Source organism: Mustela nivalis, assembly GCF_964662115.1.
Source record: "Mustela nivalis genome assembly, chromosome: 3".
Lineage (NCBI taxonomy): Eukaryota > Metazoa > Chordata > Mammalia > Carnivora > Mustelidae > Mustela > Mustela nivalis.
The window spans coordinates 99,619,779-99,646,382 of NC_139022.1; the positions used below are offsets into that span (position 1 = coordinate 99,619,779).

Below are 26,604 nucleotides of genomic sequence, written 5' to 3' on the forward strand. Positions count from 1 at the left end.
TCATAAAGGGATTTGAGTGTCAAGGAGCTAAAACATGGAATGAATTTGAAAAGGATGAATTCTAATACACACACAAAATGTTGCTATTTTTCTTTTTTGAATCCTGCAGAATATCTGAGGAAATATAAAGCCTTTTGATCTTCCGGGCAACTGAAAAATGGAAAGCTGCCATAGGAAGAATCAAGAGCACAAATAGTGATTAATATGAAATAGCTAATTGGACCAAGCCCCTGGAGAAAGTACAAAAAGCTGAGAGATGGAGAGGTGCATATTGCTCTGTTTATTCTGGCAAAATGAAAGTCTTCTCCCATTTACATTTCTTCTTATTAATATGCTACATGGACTATTGGCATATCCCATTTTATTCTGTTTGCAGGGCTTTAAGAAGGTGACTCGGGGGCAGCTAATGAAGAATGACAAGCACCTAATATAAATCAAATGTTTCATTATTCCTTTTACATTAATCTCCCCTTCTGCAAAGATTAGTGGAAGTGCTTAGCTGGAGAAACTTGGAGGAAATATGGACAGCGATGGAGATCAGATTAATCTTGGCCTTTTGAACACAAGTATAGAATTTGGCGGCATGTTGAAAAAAGTAGTAAAACCAGATTCCATTTGAATCAGAGCAATTTAATCACTACAAAAAGCAGAATAGTCTGCATCTGGGCCTCCATGGCTTTAATTGAACTCATGAAGAACTGAGTATTTTATAGATTAGGTGATTCTTAGCTCAAGTCTGAGCTGGCAAATAAAAAGTTATGCACCTTCAGGCTGAATTATAAACTCAGTTTTTCCTTTTATTTATTTATTTTTTTGAGAAGTTTTCCTTATTACCTCTAGACATGTATGTCAAGCACAGGAAGTAAACGGTCAGCAATTGATTATCCAGGTTCACTGGACAAAAAGTTTTCTGCTCCCTCTCCCAGTTCTTTCATTAGAGAAATCCAGGGTGCTTGTGCGTGTTTGGACAATGAAAGCAGTCTCATGAGAGCTGGGAAAAGCCCTGGGAAGAGAGGTTGGAATAAAGTAGACTCAGTTTACCCACCTGAACCAGAGGCAGAGACGGGTTCTTCCATAAACTTGACTCTGTTTCGCTTCTGTAAGTCACTAGCCCACTTCTGCCAAAAATGGCAGTGAGTGCTGAGTACAAAGAATGCTGTTATAATAAGCCTTATTGAGCTCTTGCTGTTCACGAGAAACTGAAGAACTTTACCCAAGGCCTTGATGTAGGCTTCTACTGGCATCACTATGTTTTTTTGTTTTGTTTTGTTTTAATTCTATAGATGAAGACATAGTTTTTGTGAAGAAGTACTGGATGCTGAAATAAAATGTGACTACTGGTACAGAAGTAAGTCCTTTGGGAATAGAAGAGACCAGTTGCAAGACTTCTCTCCCGTTGGGCTCTCTTAGGCTTCCTGAACCTACCCTGTGAAATGAATCTAGGTAGTCATGGCAATGTTCTGGGAGAAGGGTGGAACAAGGTGCAAGGGATTGGGGAATTCTAACTCTGAAGTCCAGGAAATCTATGTAAAGTCCATCTTCTTTCTCCTAACACAAAGCTTTAACTTAAATTCAAAGCATGGACAATATTATGCAACCAAAAAAACCCCTTCTCTTTCCACTGAACAAGTGGCCCTTTTAAATTGTTATTATCCAGAACGAAGGAGCCAATGTTAGAGAAGGAGAAGTATCCTGGCCTTTTAGCACAATGTTCACATTCAGATAATCTGACTCCAAGACAGATTCTTGAAACCCTTGCCATGCAACGTGGGGTCCAGGGAGCAATAGCATCAGTATCCCTGAGCGGTCAGCTAGATATGCAGAATTTCAGGCCCCACTCCAAGTCCCCCTGGTTCATAATCAACATTTTATCAAGTTCCCCACAAAGTCTGCATGCACCTAAGAGTTAAATGGCATTGCTGTTTGACATTATTTCCTTGGTGTTCAATCCTGGGGGCATCAAAATTACTTTGAACTTTTGTAAACCTGCCAGTCTTTCCAGCCTTGCCATGTACCTTTGGGGTGAGGTGGGGCACACACAAGTTTGCTAAATTCCACAAGGGATTTTGATATTTAACCAAAGTTAGTTTTGACTTCAGCCTTGGAGATTTTTTAGGCAGGTAACAGAGATCTGACCAAGGATGGAGAAGCATCTCTCGGTACCCACAGACGTTCTCTGAGTCACATCTTAGATGCCAGCAGCAGAAAATCTTGCGTTCTCTCCTGGGCCTTTAATTCCTTCTCTGAACTTCACAGATGCCTGAACTTCTCCAAAGCCATTCTGCCGAGTCTTTCATCACATTCTCCACCTCCTTCCAGGCTCTTATCTATTCCTCCTCCACTCATGATGAGGAGAGAGAGAAGCAAGGTAGCATGTAGGTAAAGGACAGGCAGTTCTCTTCCTTTGTTGTTCTCCTTCAAGTTCTTCTAGAGAAGGAATGGAGCCAGTATAAACTGGGAAAACCTCCTGCTTTATCCTTCTTTATGCTTTTTCAGGTCTACTTCAGGTTTTGTGTGTTTTTCTCTCAGTAATCCACAGAGGTCCAAACCCTTTGTCTTTTATATGACCTGCTTCATCTTTATTGATAACTTCTCTGACCCAGGGTGTATTCTGAGAAGATTAACATTTCAAAAGTGGGTTGTTCAGCAGTCAAATCCATTTACTCTATCCAAGGCAAGAGAGCTAAGTGTCTGTTGAAAGAGCCATTGAATTACAGTTCAATGTTATTTGAAATTTACAAATAAATCCACATCTGATCCTACAAAAAAGCTTCTCTATTTGCAATGGTTATGTATTTGTAAAAACTTGACATGGAATCTCCTTTTCCAGAACCATCTTCTAAGACTCTCCTAAGTTGCTCTCCTAAACAGAGAGGAGGCACTTAAAGAGTAAGTGATAGTGATCTGGCAAACGTAATTTCAATATTTTGCTTTACTCCCACCCTCTTGGTGATGTTTATATTAACAGCTATGATTTTACCAAAGTTCACTTTTTGGCACCATGGGCTTTAGGACCTCCAGGTACTAGAACAAAATTTATTGAGCAAAATGAAAAAATTCACCAAATAGGATTATATCTATTCTCTTCTTAGGGTAATTTTTCTTTAATGGATAGACTTCTTCAATACACACAAGGCTGTTAGTTAGACATAGTATTGTAATGGCTTTGATTTATGTCAGAGTTGAGTTCCATTTCTAGCTGCATCAGTCTCCATCTGTCACCTAAGATTCAATATTCCTCCTCATCTGTAAAATGGTACCTAAATCATTAGAGTTGTTGTGAAGGATTAATGATATCACTCATGATAAGTCTTCACCCAGTAAACACTCTGTAGATATTAATTGTTATCAGTGTTTTATTGTTTTTGTTACTATCATCTGAAGCAGGATTTGGGGTCTCTAATGTCATGATCTCTTTGGGAGCCATAGACAATCTGATAGAAGCAAGGAAATGATACTGTAAGTAGAATGAAAGTGAAGCACTGTGTCAAGGTTCTAAGAATTGGGTGGAGTAGCTGGGCTATTTATGGAAGGCTGACTGAACCACACATAAAGAGCAACAATCTAAATTGTATTTGAGAAAGCAGGCAAGCCATTTAATATTGAATTATTTAAATATTTCAATTAGGTGTAGTTGGCATGTAATACTATATTAGTTTCTGGTATATAATAATGATTTCACAGTTGTGTACAAGATGCAGTGCTCACCACAATAAGTCTAGTAAACACTGGTCATCCTAAAAAGTGTCTACGTAATCATGGACTATATTTCCTATGTAGTATTTTTCATCCCCATGATGTATTTATTTTATGGCTGGGAGTTTGTATCTCATATTCCTCTTCAACTGTTTCACATATACCCCAGCCCACTCTCTCTTCTGGCAACAAATTCTTCTCTGGATTTATAATTTCATTTCTTTTGTTTGTCAATTTGTCTTCTTTTTTAGATTCCTCATGTAAGTGAAATTATATGTTATTGATCTTGCTCTGACTTTAGCCTAGTACTCTAAGGTCCATTTTTGCTCTCCTGAAGTGAAAATTCTTTTTTATGGCTGATTAGTATTCCATTATACATATCATGTGTATATATATATATATATATATATATATATATATATATGTATACACACACACACACACACACACACACACACACATATACCATCTTTATACACACACACCGTCTTTATCCATCTCTTAGTGGACACTTGGATTGCATCCATGTCTTGGCTATTGTAAATAATGCTGCAATCAATAGAGGTGTCTATAGCTTTTACAGTTACTGTTTTTGTTTTCTTCTGAATAATACCCAGATGTGAAAATACTAGATGATACAGTATTTCTATTTTTGATTTTTGGAGGAAACTGCATACTGCTTTTCACAATGGCTGCACCAACTTGCATTCCCAATAGCATACAAATATTCTCTTTTCTCCACATTCTTGACAATGTTTGTTGATACTAGTCATTCTCACTGGGGTGAGGTAAAATCTTGTTAATGTTTTGATTTGCAATTCCCTGATGATTAGTAATGTTGAACATCTTTTTATTTGTCTGTTGTTCACCCAAATTTCCTCCTTGGAAAAATGTCTGTTCAGGTCCACTGCTCATGTTTTAACCACATTTTTAACTTTTTGGTGTTGAGTTATATGTGTTCTTTATATATTTTGGATATTATTGAATATACTATTTGCAAATATATTCTGCCATTCAGTAAGTTGCTTTTTTGGTGATTGACTTCGCTGTGTAAGAGCTTGTTAGTTTTATAAATTTCCAATTGTTTATTTTTGCTTTTCTTTCCCTTTCCTTGGAAGGCATAGCCAGAAAAATATTGCTAAGGCTACTATACAAGAGATTACTGCCTAAATTTTGTTTTAGGATTTTTACGGTTTCAGAACTCACATTTAGGTCTTTAATCCATTTTGAGATTATTTTTGTGCATGCATGGTATAAGAAAGTGGTCTAGTTTTCTCAGCATGACTTATTGAAGAGACTGTCTTCTCCCCTTTGTATATTCTTACTTCCTTTGTTGCAGATTAACTATATAAGCATGGGTTTATTTCTAAGCTCTTTATTCTGTTATCTTGCTCTCTATATCTGTTTTTCAGTACTATACTGTTTTGATTACTAGAGCTTTATAGTATACTTTGAAATCTGGGATGTGATAACTCCAGCTTTGTTCTTTAATCTCTTTAATCTTTGTTTTTTTGTGGTATTTTGTGGTTCCATACAAATTTTAGGATTTTTTTGTTCTAGTTCCCTGGAAAATACTATTGATGTATTAATGGGAATTGCATTGTATTTATAGGTTTTTTGGGTGGTATAGGTATTTTAACACAATTAGTTCTTCCAGGAGTATATCTTTGCATTTGTGTCATTTTCAGTTTCTTTCATATGCATCTTATAGTTTTAAGAGTACAAGACTTTCACCTCCTTGGTTAAATTTATTCCTAGGTATTTATATATTTATTTTGTTGGTGTAAATGTAAATGGGATTTTTAAAAAATGTCTCTTTCTGTTCTTCTGTTACTAGTGTACAGAAATGCAGTGGATAGCTCTGTATTGATTTTGTATCCTGCAGCTTTACTGAGTACATTTATTCTGATAGTATTTTGGTGAAGTCTTTAGGGTTTTCTATATTCAGTATCATGTCCTCTGAAAATAGTGATAGTTTTACTTCTTCCTTACCAATTTGGATACCTTTTACTTCTTGTCTGATGGCTATGGCTGGGACTTTAGTACGATGTTGAATAAAAGTGGTAAGAGTGAACATTCTTCTTCCCGATCTAGAGGAAAATCTTTAAGTTTTTACCATCAAGTAAGATATTAGCTGGGTTAGTAATATGTTAAGGTATGTTTGCTCTAAATCTGTTGTGTTGAATTTTGTCAAAGACTTTTTTGGCATCTATGGAGATAATCATGATTTTTATCCTGTACATACATACATATCTATTTATTTTGAGAAGGAGATGGGGGAGGGGCAGAGGGAGAGCATAGAGAGAATCTTAAGCAGGCTCCATGCCCAACATGGGAGGCTGATGTGGGGCTTAATCTCACAACCCTGATGATGACCCATGGTGAAATCAAGAGTTGGATTCTTAACCAATTGAGCTATTCAGGTACCCTTATCTATTATTTTGTTAATGTATATTTCACACTGATTGATTTGCAGATATGGAACCATCCTTCTACCCCTGAAATAAATTCCACTTGGTCAAGGATAATGATCACATATTTTCAAATTCAATTGGTTAATATTTTGATGAGGACTTTTGCATCTATGTTATTCAGAGATATATATTTGCCTGCACTTAATTTATTTATTTGTCTGATTTTGGTATCAAGGAAATGCTGGCCTCATAGAATGAATTTGGAAGCATTTCTTCCTCTTCTATTTCTTGTAGTAGTTTGCAGAGAATTGGTATTACCTTTTCTTTAAATGTTTAGTAGAATTTGCCTGTGAAGCCATCTGGTTCTTCCAACTTTTGTTGCAAGTTTTTTTTTTTTTTTTTCTGATCAATTTCATTACTAATAATGGGTCTTTAATATTTTCTATTTCTTCCTAATTTAGTTTTAGAAGACTGCATATTTCTAGAAATCGCAACATTTTTTCTAGGTTGTCCAATTCATTGGCATATAATTTTTAATAGTAGTCTCATAATCCTTTCTAGTTCTTTGGTATCAATTGTAACTTTTCATTTCTTTCAGGTATTATTTTAGTCTGGGCTAAGAGTTTATCAATTTTGTTTTTCAAAGACCCAGATCTTGATTTTTATTGATCTTTTCTATTGGTTTTTATCTCTATTTCACTTGTTTCTGCTCTTTTATTCTACTACCCTTAGGCTTTATTCTCTTTCTAGTTCATTTAGGAGTAAGGTTAGATTTTTTGAGATTTTTCTTGTTTCTTGAGGTAGGCTTATATTGCTATAAACTTTCCTATTAGAACTACTTTTATTACCTTACAATGATTTTGAACCATTGTGTTTCCACTTTCTTTACTCTTGACATGCATTTTTATTTCCTTTTTTATTTCTTTGTTGACCCATTTACTGTTTCATAGCATGTTGTTAGCCTATATATTTTTCTTCCCCTCACTGTCATTTTTCATTTTCTGTGATTGAATTTTAGTTACATTCTGTGGTGGTTGAAAATGATGCTTGGTATGATTTTTGTATTTTTAAATGTATTGATCCTAACATGAGATTTATCTTCAAGAATATATCATTTGCACTTGAAAAGTATGTGTATTCTGCTGGTTTGGGCTGGAATATTCTGTATATATCTTTTAAGCCCATGTGGTCAAGGGTGTGTCTCAAAGCCACTATTTCCTTATTAATTTTCTGTATGGATATAAGTGGAATGTTAAAGCCTGTTTCTATTACTGTATTACTGTCAACTTCTCCCTTTATGTCTATTAATATTTGCCATATATATACATATATATATACATACATATATATATATTATGTAGAGTGCATTGATATTTACAATTTTTATATCCTCCTGTTGGATAGATCTCTTTATCATTATTTGTTTTAAAGTCTATTCTGTCTAAACAACCAGTAGGTGAATGAAGAAATTAACAAAGAAATTAAAAAAATACATGGAGACAAATGGAAACAAAATGGGCCAAAATCATGGGGACATAGGCAGAGCAGTTCTAAGAGGGAAGATTATAGTGATAATGACCTCTAAGAAACAAGAAAAATCTCCAGCACTTTAACCATACACCTAAAGACTGGAACAGAGAAAAACAGAGGCTAAAAATAGAGCTGTGGCTTTGCAAGGAAAAACTAAATTGGTAAACCATTAGTTAGACTCATCAAGAAAGAGAAAGAACCCAAATAAGTAAAATCAGAAGTTAAAGAATTGAATAGTAACAGCTACTACAGAAATAGGATTACAAGACTGCTATGAAAAATTGTATGACAACTAACTCAACAATCTAAAGAAGTAAATTTCTACAATATAATCTTTCAAAACTGAATTGGTAAGTAAAAGAAAATCTAAACAAGATTGAATACTAGTAACAAAATTCAATCAGTAATTAAAAAAAAAAAAAAAAAAAACCAACAAGGAATTGTTCAGGACCAGACAGATTCACAGGTGAATTCTACCAAACAAAGAAATGTTAAGACCAATTCTCCTCAACCTATTCCAAAAAATAGAACAGGAAGGAAAGTTTCCATATGTATTCTATGAGACCAGTATTACCCCGATGCCAAAACCAAAGACTCTTAAAAGGCCAATATCTCTGATGAACGAAGATGTAAAAATCCTCAACAAAATATCAGCAAACCATATTCAGTAAAACATCAAAAGGATCATATACCGTAATCAAAAATAATTTATTCTTTGGACACTATGAGAGTTCAATATTTGCAAATCAATCAACATTTATACCCCACATAATCAAAATGAAGGGTAAAAATCGTATGATTATCTTAAGAAATGCAAAAACGTCATGTCATAATTTAACATTGGTTCATGACAAAAACTCTCAGCAAAGTAGAGTTTAGAAGGCATATACCTCAACATAATAAAGGCCATTTATGACAAACACACAACTGGTATCATCTTCAATGGTGAAAAACTGAAAAACTGAAAACTTGTCCTCTAAGATAAGGAAGAAGACAAGGATCTCCACTCTCAACTATGTTTATTCAACATAGTACTGGGAGTTCTAGCTGCAAGTAATAAAGTAAAATTATCACTATATTCAGATGATATCAGACAGAGAAAACCCTAAAAACTCCACCAAAGACATAATAAAACTAATCAATGAATTCAGTAAAATTGCGGGATACAAAATTAATATAAAGAAGTCTGTTGCACTAACAATGAAGTAGCCCAAAGAGAAATTAAGAAAACGATCAACTTCAACAGAAAGAGTAATATCCTTAGGAATAAACTTAACAAAGTAAGTGAAAGAGCTGTAACTGTGAAAACTATAAAACATGATGAAAAAAATCGAAGACAACAGAAAAATGTATAAAGACATATCATGCTTATGGATTTGAAAAGGGTATTGTTCAAATGTTCATACTACTCAAAGCAATCTATAGATTCAGTCAATTCTTATCAAAATACCAACAGTATTTTTTTATAGAAGTAGAAGAAATAATCCAAATATTGTTAGGAAAGGACAAAAAAACCTGAAGAGCCAAAGTAATCTTGAAAAAGAAAAGAAATGGAGCACTTTTTCATGTGTCTGTTGGCCATCTGGATGTCTTCTTTGCAGAAATGTCTGTTGATGTCCTCTGCCCATTTCTTGATTGGATTATTTGTTCTTTGGGTGTTGAGTTTGCTAAGTTCTTTATAGATTCTGGACACTAGTCCTTTATCTGACATGTCGTTTGCAAGTATCTTCTCCCATTCTGTCAGTTGTCTTTTGATTTTGTTAACTGTTTCCTTTGCTGTGCAAAAGCTTTTGATCTTGATGAAGTCCCAATAGTTCATTTTTTCCCTTGCTTCCCTTGCCTTTTGCGTTGTTCCTAGGAAGATATTGCTGCGGCAGAGGTCGAAGAGGTTGCTGAAGTGTGTAAACCTGGTGATTCACAGACCTGTACCCTGGGGATAAAAATATATGTTTATAAAAAATAAAAATTAAAAAAAAAAAGAAAAGAAAAAGCTGAAAGTATCACAGTCCCAGATTTTTAAGTATGCTACTAGCACCCCCCTTCCCCAAAAAGGCATAGAACAATGGACTAGAATAGAAAATCCAGAATTAAAGCCAAACCTATATGTCAGTCTATGACAAAGGGGACAACAATATATGGGAAAAGACAATCACTTTGATAAATGGTGCTGGGAAAATTGTAATGGCTGCATGCAAAAGAAAAACTAGACCATTTTCTCACAGCAGACACACAAAATAAACTCATAACTGTAAGGATCTAAATGGGAGTCATGAAACCATAAAACAGCTAGAAGAAAATATTGGCAGTAATCTTTTTGATATCAGCCTTAGCAACAGTTTTCCAGATATGTATCCTAAAACAAAGGAACAAAATTAAAACTATTGTTATTATGCCCCCCCCCAAAAATACTTTTAGATAATGAAGGAAACTATCGACAAAAGAAAAATGTAGCCTACTGAATGGGGAAACACAACTGCAAACAATAAAGTCTATCTTGTCTGATATAAGTTATACTACCTACCTTTTTCTCCCTATCTGTGTGTGTCTTTAGGTCTGAAATGAGTCTCTTGTAGGCAGCATAAAGATAGGTTTTGTTTTTTTAATCCATTCAGTCACTCTGTGTCTTTCAATTGGATCTTTTAGACCAATACATTTGGAGTACTTACTGATAGGTATATACTTATTGCCATTTTGTTGATTTTTTTTTTCTTCTGGCTGGAGTATAGCTCTTGTTTTTCTTTCTCCTCTTGCTATCTTCCCTTGTGATTGATGACTTTTTTTAGTGTTATGCTTGGATTCCTTTCTCTTTATTTTTTCTCTATTGTAAGTTTTGGTGTGTGGTTATCATAGAGTCAAATATAATAGCCCTGTATATGGCAGTCTATATTAGGTTGATGGCCTCTTAAGTTTGAACACATTTTACTCCCCTTCCCAAGTTTTTATATTTTACATCTTTCTGTTTTGTGCATCCCTTAACTAATTTGTGCGCATGTATTGTACATTAATTTTACTAATTTTATCTTTTTATACTAGCCTTTCAAGTGACCGATCTACTATCTTTATTGCACGTCGGCTTTTACTAGTGCAATTATTCCTTTCAAAAACTTTTACTTCAGGTAAAACTTTTACCCGACCTTTTCTTTTCCATTTAAGGAAGTTCCTTTTACACTTCTTAGAGGGACGTCAGTCCTGACCGAGGCTGCCTCCAAGGTGTGGTAGGAGTTACTGTGTGGGGGTTCCTCTTAGGACAGGTGGGTTGGACAGATTGGATCTGTAGAGAAATGTCTAAACTGACCAGGCGGTGCAAGCAAGGTAGATGGAAGGCGTCAGAAGTGGTTTCACAATTATCTGGCTAGCAAGGCTGCAGGAGAAGGAGAAAAATATCACCTGCCAGCACTTTCATTCCCAGAGAAAGCTACTGCAGATCCCTTCTCCTCTAGCCTATGTCCTAAAATTAGTCAATATATCTTCCTGTGTTCTCAGACACTTTTCACACTGCTGCTTCTCTGCTGGGTCTCAGGCCTAGTGACACAGCACACTGGCATTTAGGAGGAGAGACTTGGCTTCCTATAGCCCTCCAGCTCCAGGCGTTAAGCTTCTGCGATTTTCAAAGCCATACTACGGTGTGGGCTTGTCTGCCCACTGCGGGTTCTCAGAGCTTGGGGTGTTTCATCTGGGGCTGAATCCCTTGGTTCTCAGGGAGTGACTCTGTGGCTATGATACTCCTTCCTCTTGCGGGCTGCCACTGTGCCAGGGGTTTGTTTCCCGACCGGTCACATACCGGTCACACACTGACTGTGGGACCTTAGCGGAGTCATCTCTGATCTTCAGTTTTTACCATTATTGAAGGGGAACAATAATATCTCATGGAACACTTCCAAAGCCTGCTGTAAAGAAAACAAGTAAGTGTGCAAACGTAATGAGCCTTTGTTCATAAACTCCTAGATGTGCAAAAATATCAAAAAACACTTATTTAAAATGGAATCTGCACCCTCCTCCCAGTGGGCTGGCAGAGGATTCAGCCTTAGTCATTCTGAGTCTTCCTCCTCCCTACACTGACAGGACAGTGTTTTGGCATCACTAAAGCATGAAGAAGACTCCCTTGGGCCTCAGACCCTTTGTTTACTCTTAACTAACAATGAGACATATCCACTGTCTTCACTCACATTTTCCTTATTTCTTTGCTTCCCTACAGAAAGGGAGATGCTTGGCAAAGCCTGGACTCCTCGGCCAGGCAACAGCCTCCCCAGAAACATTTGTCTGCTCCCTCCTTTCATTCCCATGAATGAGAGTCAGTCACTTCCCAGTCAGAGTGGTACTCTCTTTTTTCCCACCTTCTCTAGAACACCCATTATTTAAAAAAAAAAAAAAAAAAAAAAGTTCTAACGCCTTTCATCAAAACAAGAACGATCCAATGAACCCAAGCAGATTTTGCTTTGCTTTTACCCTGCAAAACTGGCCTGAGACAGGGGGAACCAGAACATACGCAGGACCTGGCTACACACTCAGAAGATGAAGGAGGCAAAAACAGAATAATGCAAATTTGTGTATTAATAAGTTATCTTGTCAAAGGACATGTAAAACACATAAACTCTGCTACCTGCATGCATGTGTGGTTAGAATTCACCTCTGAGTGCCAGGTAGCTTTGTGGAGCAGTGGATAACTAACCAGAAAAGAGGCACGTCTTCCACCATTCACAGATGCTGCTCTTTCTCGGTGGTAGTTCATGTCACGGTCATTACATTGTGGATTTCATCTTTGAAGAGGCCTCCAGAGCCAGTATAGATCACTGAGTCTTTGATTAAACTCTGCTAAGGCCTAATAGTCTGGAATGTTTCATTATTTTCTTGGCAGGACTAGGATGTTATTTTTTAGCTGGCTGCAGAGAGCAGAAGTTGGGAAAAGGCGTATGCCACTGTTTGGGGATCCACAACCAAGGGACTCATGATGGTGCCTTTAAAACCAGTAGCCTTTGCTCTTTTCTGTGTTGGAGTCTCAGTTCCATTTTCCCACCTCCCTTACCCATCCAGCCAATGTCCACCAAAATGGGCATATAATAATAACTTCTACTTATTTAGTGCTTACTGTGTACTAGCCTTTGTATTTAGAACTTAAAAGGCCTCTACCATTGCAGTGGGTTAAATTGTGCTCTGCCCCAAAACTGTGTTCCCTAAAAAGATGTGTCCGAGTCCTAACTGCTCATGTGTGTAGAAATAAGGCCTTTGCAGATTTGTAATGAGTTTGATAATGTTACCCTGAAGTTCATGTATACCTCAAGCCTTAGAATGTGACTTAGGAAATAGAGTCTTTGCAGATATGATTATCAAGGGATCTGAAATTCACCCATATTTCATTAAGGTAGGCCCTAACTTTGATGACTACTGCCTTTTATTTATTTATTTATTTATTTTTTATTTTTTATAAACATATATTTTTATCCCCAGGGGTACAGGTCTGTGAATCACCAGGTTTACACACTTCACAGCACTCACCAAAGCACATACCCTCCCCAATGTCCATAATCCCACCCCCTTCTCCCAAACCCCTCCCCCCAGCAACCCTCAGTTTGTTTTGTGAGATTAAGAGTCACTTATGGTTTGTCTCCCTCCCAATCCCATCTTGTTTCATTCTTAAAAAGACAGTAGTCAAGAATAAATGATGACTACTGTCTTTTTAAGAAGACTCAGATAAACATACAGAGAAAGTAGGTTGTCTCCTCAGAATACAATATAGGTTGTCCACGAAGATGGAGCTATGCTGCCACAAGCCAGCACATGCCAGGAGCCTCCAGATGCTAAAAGAGACAAAAAAGAAATCTCTTCTAGAAGCTTTGGAAAGAGCGAGACATCTTGATTCTGGCCTCCAGAACAGTTGGAGAATAAATTTCCATTGTTTTAAGCCACTTACTTTGGTGGTACTTTGTTACCTATCATCCCTAGGAAACCAATGTGATATAATAAAGTTAGGATCTCAAGAAGAGATTGTCCTCAGGTTACAGTGGAGCTTAAATCCATAACGACTGGTAACCTTATAAAAGAAAAAAAAAAGGATATCTGAGAAATAATAACCTAGAGGACAAGATCATGCAGAGACAGGGGCAGAGATTGGAGTGATGGGTGTGCAATCTAAAAACACTAGGGTTTGCAGACAACCAAGAAAAGCTAGGGATGGGGCTTGATACAGATTCTCTCTCACAACCTCCAGAAGGAAGCAATCTTGTCAATACCTTGATTAAAGACTCTGGTTTCCTGAACTGTGAGATAATATACTTCTGTAGTTTAACGCCACCAAGTTTATGGTAATTTGTTACAGCAGCCCTAGGAAACTAATGTAACACTTTAATCCTGACAGTAGCCCTGTGATAAGTAATCTCACCCCCATTTTACTGAAAAGGAGATTAAAAAGAACAGCGGTTAAGTAACTTGACAGTGCACAAATTTCAAGTGCACTGCTAGAATTCGGGTTTTAAGTCTAGCTCTTCTCAGTTCCGAGCCTACACAGTTCACCCTTTACCAAGTCAGTTTTCTCTTATCTAATAAAGGAATATTTCTGTACCCAGACAAACCACTAAAATAAATAAAAACAGTCTATTTCCTTGAAACATGTATAGGATAAGTGAAAAGAACCAAATCTACTTCTTTTCTTCCCCAGTTGAAGTCTATTTTGCCCAGGTACTATACTGTATTCTGAGGAGACAAAGGAGGGAAAAGGTACAGTTTCTCTCTCTGAACCATTAAGTATTGACTAAATAGGGAAAACTAGTGATTCCCAGGATGATGTGGGGAACTAGAGAGGCATACCCAGTAGCAAGTAATACTTGTAGGAGATAGTGCTATCTTAAAATGGGAAAGGGACTTACTTCATCCATAAAAGTAGAAAACTGGCAGGCATATGGTGGGGTAGAGAAAAGGACAGCATTTTATTTTTTTAAAGATTTTATTTATTTATTCGACAGAGAGAGATCACAAGTAGACAAAGAGGCAGGCAGAGAGAGAGAGCAAAGCAGGCTCTCTGCTTAGCAGAGAGCCTGATGTGAGACTCGATCCAGGACCCTGGGATCATGACCTGAGCCAGAGGCAGCAGCTTAACCCACTGAGCCACCCAGTGGCCCAGGATAGCATTTTTTTTTTAATTTTTTATTTTTTATAAACATATATTTTTAGTCCCCAGGGGTACAGGTCTGTGAATCACCAGGTTTACACACTTCACAGCACTCACCAAAGCACATACCATCCCCAATGTCCATAATCACACCCCCTCTCCCAAACCCCCTCCCCCCAGCAACCCTCAGTTTGTTTTGTGAGATTAAGAGTCACTTATGGTTTGTCTCCCTCCCATTCCCATCTTATTTCATTTATTCTTCTCCTACCCACTTAAGCCCCCATGTTGCATCACCACTTCCTCATATCAGGGAGATCATATGATAGTTGTCTTTCTCTGCTTGACTTACTTCGCTAAGCATGATACGCTCTAGTTCCATCCATGTTGTCACAAATGGCAAGATTTCATTTCTTTTGATGGCTGCATAGTATTCCATTGTGTATATATACCACATCTTCTTGATCCATTCATCTGTTGATGGACATCTAGGTTCTTTCCATAGTTTGGCTATTGTGGACATTGCTGCTATAAACATTCGGGTGCACGTGCCTCTTTGGATCACTACGTTTGTATCTTTAGGGTAAATACCCAATAGTGCAATTGCTGGGTCAGAGGGCAATTCTATTTTCAACATTTTGAGGAACCTCCATGCTGTTTTCCAGAGTGGTTGCACCAGCTTGCATTCCCACCAATAGTGTAGGAGGGTTCCCCTTTCTCCGCATCCTCGCCAGCATCTGTCATTTCATGACTTGTTGATTTTAGCCATTCTGACTGGTGTGAGGTGATATCTCATTGTGGTTTTGATTTGAATTTCCCTGATGCCGAGTGATATGGAGCACTTTTTCATGTGTCTGTTGGCCATCTGGATGTCTTCTTTGCAGAAATGTCTGTTGATGTCCTCTGCCCATTTCTTGATTGGATTATTTGTTCTTTGGGTGTTGAGTTTGCTAAGTTCTTTATAGATTCTGGACACTAGTCCTTTATCTGACATGTCGTTTGCAAATATCTTCTCCCAGTCTGTCAGTTGTCTTTTGATTTTGTTAACTGTTTCCTTTGCTGTGCAAAAGCTTTTGATCTTGATGAAATCCCAATAGTTCATTATTGCCCTTGCTTCCCTTGCCTTTGGCGTTGTTCCTAGGAAGATGTTGCTGTGGCTGAGGTCGAAGAGGTTGCTGCCTGTGTTCTCCTCAAGGATTTTGATGGATTCCTTTCGCACATTGAGGTCCTTCATCCATTTTGAGTCTATTTTTGTGTGTAGTGTAAGAAAATGGTCCAATTTCATTTTTCTGCATGTGGCTGTCCAGTTTTCCCAGCACCATTTATTGAAGAGGCTGTCTTTTTTCCATTGGACATTCTTTCCTGCTTTGTCGAAGATTAGTTGACCATAGACTTGAGGGTCTATTTCTGGGCTCTCTATTCTGTTATATTGATCTATGTGTCTGTTTTTGAGCCAGTACCATGCTGTCTTGATGATGACAGCTTTGTAATAGAGCTTGAAGTCTGGAATTGTGATGCCACCAACGTTGGCTTTCTTTTTCAATATCCCTTTGGCTATTCGAGGTCTTTTCTGGTTCCATCTAAATTTTAGAATTATTTGTTCCATTTCTTTGAAAAAGATGGATGGTACTTTGATAGGAATTGCATTAATTGTGTAGATTGCTTTAGGTAGCATAGACATTTTCACAATATTTATTCTTCCAATCCAGGAGCATGGAACATTTTTCCATTTCTTTGTGTCTTCCTCAATTTCTTTCATGAGTACTTTATAGTTTTCTGAGTATAGATTCTTAGCCTCTTTGGTTAGGTTTATTCCTAGGTAACTTATGGTTTTGGGTGCAATTGTAAATGGGATTGACTCCTTAATTTCTCTTTCTTCTGTGTTGCTGTTGGTGTACAGAAATGCAACTGATTTCTGTGCATTGATTTTATATCTTGACACTTTACTGAATTCCTGTATAAGTTCTAGCAGTTTTGGAGTGGAGTCTTTTGGGCTTTCCACATATAGTATCATATCATCTGCGAAGAGTGATAATTTGACTTCTTCTTTGCCGATTTGGATGCCTTTAATTTCCTTTTGTTGTCTGATTGCTGAGGCTAGGACCTCTACTACTATGTTGAATAGCAGTGGTGATAATGGACATCCCTGCCATGTTCCTGACCTTAGTGGAAAAGCTTTCAATTTTCTCCATTGAGAATGATATTTGCAGGGGGTTTTTCATAGATGGCTTTGATGATATTGAGGTATGTGCCCTCTATCCCTACACTTTGAAGAGTTTTGATCAGGAAGGGATGCTGTACTTTGTCAAATGCTTTTTCAGCATCTATTGAGAGTATCATATGGTTCTTGTTCTTTCTTTTATTGATGTGTTGTATCACATTGACTGATTTGCGTATGTTGAACCAACCTTGCAGCCCTGGAATAAATCCCACTTGGTCACGGTGAATAATCCTTTTAATGTACTGTTGAATCCTATTGGCTAGTATTTTGTTGAGTATTTTCGCATCTGTGTTTATCAAGGATATTGGTCTATAGCTCTCTTTTTTGGTGGGATCCTTGTCTGGTTTTGGGATCAAGGTGATGCTGGCCTCATAAAATGAGTTTGGAAGTTTTCCTTCCATTTCTATTTTTTGGAACAGTTTCAGGAGAATAGGAATTAGTTCTTCTTTAAATGTTTGGTAGAATTCCCCCGGGAAGCCGTCTGGCCCTGGGCTTTTGTTTGTTTGGAGATTTTTAATGACTGTTTCAATCTCCTTACTGGTTATGGGTCTGTTCAGGCTTTCTATTTCTTCCTGGTTCAGTTGTGGTAGTTTATATGTTTCTAGGAATGCATCCATTTCTTCCAGATTGTCAAATTTATTGGCGTAGAGTTGCTCATAGTATGTTCTTATAATAGTTTGTATTTCTTTGGTGTTAGTTGTGATCTCTCCTCTTTCATTCATGATTTTATTTATTTGGGTCCTTTCTCTTTTCTTTTTGATAAGTCGGGCCAGGGGTTTATCAATTTTATTAATTCTTTCAAAGGACCAGCTCCTAGTTTTGTTGATTTGTTCTAATGTTTTTTTGGTTTCTATTTTATTGATTTCTGCTCTGATCTTTATGATTTCTCTTCTCCTGCTGGGCTTAGGGTTTCTTTCTTGTTCTTTCTCCAGCTCCTTTACGTGTAGGGTTAGGTTGTGTACCTGAGACCTTTCTTGTTTCTTGAGAAAGGCTTGTACCACTATATATTTTCCTCTCAGGACTGCCTTTGCTGTATCCCACAGATTTTGAACCGTTGTATTTTTATTATCATTTGTTTCCATGATTTTTTTCAATTCTTCTTTAATTTCCTGGTTGACCCATTCATTCTTTAGAAGGATGCTGCTTAGTCTCCATGTATTTGGGTTCTTTTCAAACTTCCTTTTGTGGTTGAGTTCTAGCTTTAGAGCATTGTGGTCTGAAAATATGCAGGGAATGATCCCAATCTTTTGATACCGGTTGAGTCCTGATTTAGGACCAAGGATGTGATCTATTCCGGAGAATGTTCCATGTGCACTAGAGAAGAATGTTGCTTTGGGATGAAATGTTCTGAATATATCTGTGATGTCCATCTGGTCCAGTGTGTCGTTTAAGGCCTTTATTTCCTTGCTGATCTTTTGCTTGGATGACCTGTCCATTTCAGTGAGGGGAGTGTTAAAGTCCCCTACTATTATTGTATTATTGTTGATGTGTTTCTTTGATTTTGTTATTAATTGGTTTATATAGTTGGCTGCTCCCACGTTGGGGGCATAGATATTTAAAATTGTTAGATCTTCTTGTTGGACAGACCCTTTGAGTATGATATAGTGTCCTTCCTCATCTCTTATTATAGTCTTTGGCTTAAAATCTAATTGATCTGATATAAGGATTGCCACTGCTGCTTTCTTCTGATGTCCATTAGCATGGTAAATTCTTTTCCACCCCCTCACTTTAAATCTGGAGGTGTCTTCGGGCTTAAAATGAGTTTCTTGGAGGCAACATAGAGATGGGTTTTGTTTTTTTTTATCCATTCCTATACCCTCTGTCTTTTGGGGCATTTAGCCCATTAACATTCAGGGTAACTATTGAGAGATATGAATTTAGTGCCATTGTATTGCCTGTAGTTGACTGTTACTGTATATTGTCTCTGTTCCGTTCTGATCAACCACGTGTAGGCTCTCTCTTTGCTTAGAGGACCCCTTTCAATATTTCCTGTAGAGCTGGTTTGGTGTTTGCAAATTCTTTCAGTTTTTGTTTGTCCTGGAAGCTTTTAATCTCTCCTTCAAATTCAATGATAGCCTAGCTGGATATAGTATTCTTGGCTGCATGTTTTTCTCGTTTAGTGCTCTGAAAATATCATGCCAGCTCTTTCTGGCCTGCCAGGTCTCTGTGGATAAGTCAGCTGCCAATCTAATATTTTTACCATTGTATGTTACAGACTTCTTTTCCCGGGCTGCTTTCAGGATTTTCTCTTTGTCACTGAGACTTGTAAATTTTACTATTAGGTGACGGGGTGTGGGCCTATTCTTATTGATTTTGAGGGGCGTTCTCTGAACCTCCTGAATTTTGATGATCGTTCCCTTTGCCATATTGGGGAAATTCTCCCCAATAATTCTCTCTAGTATACCTTCTGCTCCCCTCTCTCTTTCTTCTTCTTCTGGAATCCCAATTATTCTAATGTTGTTTCATCTTATGGTGTCACTTATCTCTCGAATTCTCCCCTCGTGGTCTAGTAGCTGTTTGTCCCTCTTTTGCTCAGCTTCTTTATTCTCTGTCATTTGGTCTTCTATCTCAGTAATTCTTTCTTCTGCCTCACTTATCCTAGCAGTGAGAGCCTCCATTTTTGATTGCACCTCATTAATAGCTTTTTTGATTTCAACTTGGTTAGATTAGTTCTTTTATTTCTCCAGAAAGGGCTTTTATATCTCTCGAGAGGGTTTCTCTAATATCTTCCATGCCTTTTTAGAGCCTGGCTAGAACCTTGAGAATTCTCATTCTGAACTCTAGATCTGACATATTACCAATGTCTGTATTGTTTAGGTCCCTAGCCTTCGGTACTGTCTCTTGTTCTTTTTTTTTTTGTGGTGAATTTTTCTGTCTTGTCATTTTGTCCAGATAAGAGTATATGAAGGAGCAAGTAAAATACTAAAAGGGTGGCAACAACTTTAGGAAAATATGCTTTAACCAAATTAGAAGATATCCCAAATCGTGAGGGGGGAGAAAGGGGATAAAAAGAGGTTCAAAAAGGAAGAACGAAAAAAAAAAAAAAAAGAAAAGAAAAGAAAAGAATTTTAAAAAAAGAAAACAAATAAAGAAAAATATAAAAAAGAATAAATATATATATATTAAACTAGTTAAAAAACGTTAAAAAAGAAAAAGGTAAAAGTTAAGAAAAAAAATTTTACCAGAAGGCAAGAAAAAAAACAAAAAATGAAAAAGAAAAAAATTAAATTAACTGCAAGACTAAAAAAAATCACAGGGAAAAAGCCATGAGTTCCGTGCTTTGCTTTTTCCTCCTCTGGAATTCTGCTGCTCTCCTTGGTATTGAACTGCACTCCTCGGTAGGAGGAGAAATCTCGGCTGGATTTCTTGTTGATCTTCTGGGGGAGGGGCCTGTTGTAGTGATTCTCAAGTGTCTTTGCCCCAGGCGGAATTGCACTGCCCTTACCTGGGGCGGGGTGAGTAATCCGCTTAGGTTTGCTTTCAGGAGCTTTTGTTCCCTGAGCGCTTTCCGTAGAGTTCCAGAGGACAGGAATACAAATGGTGGCCTCCTGGTCTCCGGCCCAGAGGAGCCAAGAGCCCAGGGCCCCACTCCTCAGTGCGCCCTCAGAGAACAACGCCCAGTAACTCCCATCTGCCTGACCTCCGGCCGCGCTCGGAGCTCACCGAGCCTGCAACCAGTTCAAGGTAACACCGCGCTGTGAGCTTACTGTCAGCTCTGTCTCTGTAGCCGGCTTTCTCGTTCCAATACCCGCAAGCTCTGCGACACTCAGACACCCCCGATCCTTCTGTGACCCTGCGGGACCTGAGGCCACGCAGACCCCGCGTGGGCTTCGCCCCGGTTTAGCCTCTGGAGCGATGTCCCTCAGCGGAACAGACTTTTAAAAGTCCTGATTTTGTGCGCTGTTGCTCCGTCGCTTGCCGGGAGCCAGCTCCTCCCCCTGGGGTCTATCTTCCAGTTGCTTTGGATTCACTTCTCCACGGGTCCTACCTTTCAGAAAGTGGTTGTTTTCTGTTTCCAGAATTGCTGTTGTTCTTCTCTTCGATCTGCCGATGGATTTTCAGGTGTTTGCAATCTTTAGATAAGCTATCTAGCTGATCCCCGGCTAGCTGAAGTAGTCTCAGCCTGCTACTTTTCCGCCATCTTGACTCCTCCCCCCAGGACAGCATTTTTGATGGAAGGCACACATGTACAAAGATTATGGCCCATTTATGGTGTGTTGCCTTGTGGCCAAAGAGCAAGCTACGAACAGAGCAAGGAGCCAGCTCTATATGATAACCTCTGGATGCCAAGATAAAATGAATTCTCAAAAGAGAAAGGAACTCCAGGAAAGACATAGGGAATGCAACATTTCAGTGAGATACCATCTTGCAACAAATAGTATCTGCCTTGTAGATCCTTTGAGTTAAAAGAACAAGGTTGTGATGTCCTATTAAACTATTTCTCTTTTAAACCTGAACTTTATTAATATCTGTAAAAGAAAAAATACACTGGACAAGTGAAACATGCAAGAAAGAATTTATTCAAAATTACTGCCATAGGGGAGAAGTGAATGAACCCCACTCTACTGAAACAAAAGGCAGGAGTTTCTAAACTGCTTTAGCTCACATTAGTGAGCTAAAGCAAGAGTACTGGCTGGAGTTTAGGGGAGAGTTTGGTCAATGCGATTAAACCAGGATTGTTTGCTAATTGGTACTTATCAAAGTTAAACTCCTACCCTCCCACAGACACTGGGATATAGAAGCAAGATCTCCTTATATAATTCCATTTCAAAGGGATAACTCCTCAGTGTCAAGGAAGACATTCCTAGGATGTAAAACTGGCAAGGAGCTGGAGAAGATTTACATCTCAAAGAGGCAGAGAAAGGACTTCTAAGTGGAAGTTTTCTAAAGTAAATGACCTAAAAAAGTGAGGGTTGGCCCACTTTTGGTTAAGAAGCAACCTGTCTAAAGTTCAGTCAAGTTGAGGGGAACTTTGAGGCTGTCTTGATCATAGGGAACCAGTTTGATGTTTTTGTTTTCAAACAAACAAAACCCCAATCAGTTTAAGTCATGGCAGTTAGGGTGACAGAAAAACCTTGGCTCTTGTCAACAGGAAAATCTAGATATGTATCTCCATGTTTCAACTAGATGACTATGGATGCATTACTGACTCTCACGGATTCTGTCTCCTCAACTATAAAACAGAGGAGACGTTGTATATATACTTTGTGGGGTTGCTTTAAGGATTTACAAGTCATGCATATATATTTAATAAATAATGCCAGATTTTGCAATTTTTCTATTACACAAATATTTGGCCAATTTAGGTAAGTGTCTGGTTGATGGAGATTTCTAATCTGCAACCAGTTGTACAACCCATGGGGTATTATATTTGTTAAATGAAAATGCTACTCCTATTTCCATCTGGTGATATTTTGGATACTAAGTCATTTAAAAGCATAATACCAAATGAGAAACAAGGACACAAAAAAAGAATTTGTTCTTTGGAAATAATGTCTTCTGTTTGTCAGTCAGTGTAGGGCTCTCTTTAGCCATGCCACAAGCAGAAATTAGTTTACAGGGCCTAGTGAGAGGAGCTGCACAGAGACATTCATGTTTGCAAGTGAACCCACCCACCCCTCCCATTCTCTGGGAGGACAAGAGTCAGGGGACTTAGAAACTGTTGGTGGAAATAAATGCACACTGGTACAGTCACTGTGGAAAACAGTGTGGAGGTTTCTCAAAAACACAGAACTACCCTACGAACCAGTAATCACACTGGATAACCAAAGAATAATAAAAAAAAAACCAACACTTCAAAAAGACATATGTATCCCCATGTTTACTGCAGCATTACTTACAATAGTCAAGATATGAAAGCAATCCATGTATCCACTGATAGAGGAATGGATAAAGAAGATGTAGGGTACACACACACACACACACACACACAGAGGAATATTAGCCATAAAAAAGAATGAAATCTTGCCATTTGCAATGACATGGATGGATCTAGGGAGTATAATGCTAAGTGAAATAAGTCAGAGGAAGACAAATACCATACGCTTTTACTCATTAATGTACTTAAGAAATAAAACAAACAAAAAAAACAAAAAAATGAGACTCTCAACAGAAAACAAACTGATGGTTACCAGACGGAAGGTAGGGGGACAGATGAAATAGATAAAGGGGATTAAGCTCATGATGATGAGCACTGATTAATATATGGAATTGCTAAATCACTATTTTGTATACCTGAAACTAATGTAACACTGTATGTTGACTATACTGGAATTATCATTTCTATTAATGCCTTCTCATTCCCAAATTTTATCTGTATGGTTTTGAGACCCAAAACAGAGCCACTGAAATCCATCACGGCATACCATCCATTTGAAATAATGTATTCTAGTTGCACCACAAGTTTTAATGCAGTTCTTTTTTTCTGAGGAGAATTTGCAAAGCGTAAGCAGGAAAAAAAAAAAAGAAAAAAAAACACAATTAAGGATTCAGAAAACAGTCCACAGGGTACCCTCAATAGCATTTAAGTCCTCGAGGGCCACATTTTCCTTTTCAATCTTTAAACTCAAGTCCCTTTTACTCCTGTGCCTTTAGCTCTTTTCATTTTAATGGACTGACTCGTTCACCACATCTTAAAACCCACATCTCTTGAAGATACAACTGTCTGCTCTGCTTCGAATATTTTCATTACATTTTATTACAAGCTTGATTCAAGAGGAGTTTTACACCTAATTTGAAGGACCTGCCCTGTCAGTTTCATTTTCCTTCATTTTCCTTTTATTAGGCTAATTTGATTCAACTATGAGTTGTTCTTTGTAAATCCAAAGCACTCTGCTATTCCTCTTAAAAAAAAAAATTTTTTTTTTCCAAAGCGTATGAGCTCTACTCCAGCCTTTCCATTCCTACTTTTGCAGAATTGTGCTTACTTTGAGTTATATAATGTCTAGTTAATCTATTCAGTAACTATTTATTGAGCTCGTCTAATGTGTCAGCAATACCAGGATGATTCAGAAAATGTCCCTGAGCTGAAGAAGATCATACTTAAATGGTGGAGTCTGCTATCAAAACAAATAAATATAAGGCATATGATATGAATGTAATAATGGAGTTATATTCAAAGCACTCTGGGAACACTACTATGTAGGAGAGAAATAGCTCTATAAACTGGGTGCTATTAAACTACATTAAGGCAAGAGGCACTAAGGAAATTCATAGTGAATAATTTAATAAATGAACCAATGAATTTAAAAATTGTAAATATAAATATAAATCTTAGATTTGCTTAAGCTATGATATTAATATTCTCTAAAATATATTACCGTAAAGAACCTATACTGGTTTAAAAAATTTCATAACCAAGTAAATTTCACAAATAAAGCATACTTTATTGTTGGCACATGACTGCATAGTGTCCATTACTGTATTAAAGGTTCTTAAAAGTTCAGATTGTTTAACTTTAGTACACTCAGCATTTTTCAACTCACTTGACCACTGAAACTTTTTTTTTACTGTAACAGTTAATAACATGCCAAGAACTAGTGTTCTAATATACTTGGAGGGTTGCTGGACACTAGGGAGGTATGTGCTATAGTGGATGTTGTGAATTGTGTAAGACTGATGAATTACAGACTTGTACCCCTGAAACAATATATTAACATATAACTTTCACACTTAAAAAAAAACCAAAAATGGAATATACTTTGAAAGATGTTCTTTTACTAACTATTCAACTTGAAAGTCAGTGGAAAATGTCAGAGTAGTCCAGACAACCAGACACAGTGAATTTTAATGCTTTAATAAGGCATCTCCCAACATCAAATACCAAAAATTGTTTTATCATTATAAAAAGAAAAAAGGAACTGCCTGATCACCCAGAAGTAGCTACTACTAACATTACTTAATTCTTTCCAGTCATTTGCTCTTACATTTTGAAATCTAGATATAAAGCATATATAAATTTGTATATGCTAGTTTTCATGTCTATTGTGCTGATTACAAAAATAACCTCACTCAGAGCAACAGAAGTTTAGAAAATAAAAATCATGTGGGAGAAGGAACTTCTTAGATGGGAGCATGTAAAAACTCTGAACTAGCCTCCTCCCATGGACATAGCAAATCTGTACCTATGTATAGAGCAATACCTCCTAAAGTAGAACTGAGGGCTGACTGAAAAGCTTTTGCACAGCAAAGGACAGAGGACCACATAGAGAAGGGACTGGAGATGTTCCTGCACAAGCTCTTTCAAGCCTGGAAAAATTAGTTGTTCTGCCAGTAATCAAACTGGCTTCTATGAGAAGCAAGCACAAAAAGTCAAACAAAATGAAAAGACAGAGAAATATGATCCAAACAAAAGAATAAGGCAGATATTCAGGAAAAAGAACTCATGTAAAGAGGCTCAATGGACTTGAGAAAAGAGTGGATGAATTCAATATGAACTTTGATAAAGAGGAAGAAAATGTAAAAAAAAAAAAAATCAGAGTTGAAGAATATAGTACTAAATTGAAAATAATAAAGAATTAACATGACATTAGCAGATGCAGAAGAAAGGATCAGTGATCTGGAAGACAGCACTGGAGAGGACCAATGTGAGCATGAGAAAAAAAATGGGGATAGGTTAAGAGACTGCTAGGACAACATCAGGAACACTAACATTCACATTATGGGATTCCAGAAGAAGAGAGGGGGGAAAATTATTTGAAGAAATAACAGCTGAAAATTTGCTTAACCTGTGGAAGGAAATAGACTTTCCTGTTCGGGAAGTATAGAAAGCCCCGGACCAAAATGAATCCAAGAAGGTCTACACAGAGACACAATATAATTAAAATGTCAAACATTCAAGATAAACAGAGAGTCTTAAAAGCACCAAGATAAAAAGCAACTACTTATATACAAGGGAAACTCCATAAGGTTATCAGCTGGTTTAACCAGCAGAAACTTTGCAGGCCAGAAGAGAGTAACATGATATACTCAAAAAAGTGCTGAAAGGGAAAAAACCTATAATCAGGAAAACTCTACCCAGGAAGGCCATCATTTAGAACTAAAGGAAGGATAAAAACTTTCAAAGGTAAGACAAAGGTGTTTATCACCACTAAATCATCCTTAAAGGAAATGTTAAAAGGAATTTTTTACGAGAAGAGATCGTAAGTAGACATGAAGTTATAAATAAAAATATACAAATTATGACAGCATATACATAAAACATGGAGGAGCAAGAAAAAATGTTTTTGGAATGTGAATTTAAATGACCATCAACTTTAATAAAGATTGCTTGCTATATACCTAGGATGTTATATATGAACCTCATGGTAACTACAAACCCAAAACCTGTAATTGAGATACAGGAAATAAAAGGAAAGAAAGCCAAACATAATACTATGGAAACTCATCAATCACAAAGAAGTGGAACAAGAAAAGAAGAAAATAGAGGAACTACAAAACAACAATAAAACAATTAACAAAATTACCTATCCATAATTACTTTAATGTAAATAGCCTAAAGTGTCCAATCTAAAGATATAGGGTGACAGATGGGATTTAAAAAACTAGTCACAGGGTGCCTGGGTGGCTCAGTGGGTTAAGCCACTGCCTTCGGCTCAGGTCATGATCTCAGGGTCCTGGGATCGAGTCCCGCATCGGGCTCTCTG

The 26,604-nt window shown here is 37.3% G+C and overlaps 1 long non-coding RNA gene across 1 annotated transcript in view; it reads right to left on the bottom strand.

Moving 5' to 3' along the window:
* Positions 1–2,636: 2,636 nt before the first annotated feature.
* Positions 2,637–26,604, bottom strand: part of LOC309862316 — a 203,945-nt gene continuing 179,977 nt past the window's right edge. Inside the window, exon 3 of the long non-coding RNA XR_014310411.1 lies at positions 2,637–2,691. This is a non-coding gene — a long non-coding RNA (uncharacterized lncRNA). The remainder of the gene's footprint in view (positions 2,692–26,604) is intronic.